This window comes from Neopelma chrysocephalum, unplaced genomic scaffold (assembly GCF_003984885.1).
Source record: "Neopelma chrysocephalum unplaced genomic scaffold, ASM398488v2 Primary Assembly neopelma1_92293, whole genome shotgun sequence".
Taxonomy (NCBI): Eukaryota; Metazoa; Chordata; class Aves; order Passeriformes; family Pipridae; genus Neopelma; species Neopelma chrysocephalum.
Genome location: NW_020921040.1, coordinates 1 through 819, shown reverse-complemented (window position 1 = coordinate 819; position 819 = coordinate 1). Strand labels below are relative to the sequence as shown.

The 819-nt window shown below is 64.5% G+C and overlaps 1 long non-coding RNA gene across 1 annotated transcript; it reads left to right on the top strand.

Moving 5' to 3' along the window:
- Nucleotides 1-3: 3 nt before the first annotated feature.
- On the top strand, nucleotides 4-618 carry LOC113980104. The gene is made up of 2 exons (XR_003538065.1): nucleotides 4-49; nucleotides 429-618. It is a non-coding gene; the product is annotated as an uncharacterized LOC113980104 (long non-coding RNA).
- The last annotated feature ends 201 nt before the right edge of the window (nucleotides 619-819 follow it).

Genomic DNA, 819 nt, shown 5'->3' with positions numbered 1-819 from the left:
CCCCCCCGGGACACCCCCTGGCCACGAGCAGGAGGAAGAGGAGGAAGAGGTGAGGGGAGTGTGACCTCAGGGGGGTGATGACGTCATTGATGGGGACCCTGATGATGTCATGGGTGGGGGGGGATGCCCAGGATTGGGGGAAGGGGGCTGGGATCCTCTGGTTGGGGGAGGGCAGTGGTGACATCATCAGATTGGGGAGGGGTTACTGATGATGTCATCAAAGTGGGCAGGGATTGGGATTGACTGGGATATACCGGGAGGGAGCTGGGGGGAGGCAGGGGACTGGGAGGAGACTGGGATATGCTGGGAGGGGCTGGTTAAAGCAGGGGACTGGTTTAACCCCGTGGGGGACAGTGATGACGTCATTGGTGGGGGTGTCCCATTGATGATGTCATCGGGGTCCCACTGATGATGTCACTGCCCCCCAGGCGATGGAGTGCGGGACACCCCCGCCCCCCCCCCGATGGCTGGACCCTCGTGCAGCGGCGGCGGCGGCGGTGACGGGGGGGAGGGGTGTCGTGTGTGTACCCCCCCCAAATTGGGGGACACCCCTCCCCCACCCTGCTCCCCAAATTGGGGGGGAATAAAGGCCCCTCCCCCAAAGGGGGGGTGTGGGAAGAGGAGTCGTGTGGTTATTTGGGGGGAGAGACCCCGTAGAGACCCCCTGGGACCTTATAAAGACCATTGGACCGCATAGAGATCCCTCCCACTGCCTCCCAGTACAACCCAGTGCCCCCAGCCTGCCACTCCCAAGATGGCGGCGACCACTGTCTCGTCTCCACGGCAACGGAGGGGCGGGACGTCCTCGCCGCGTGCGGC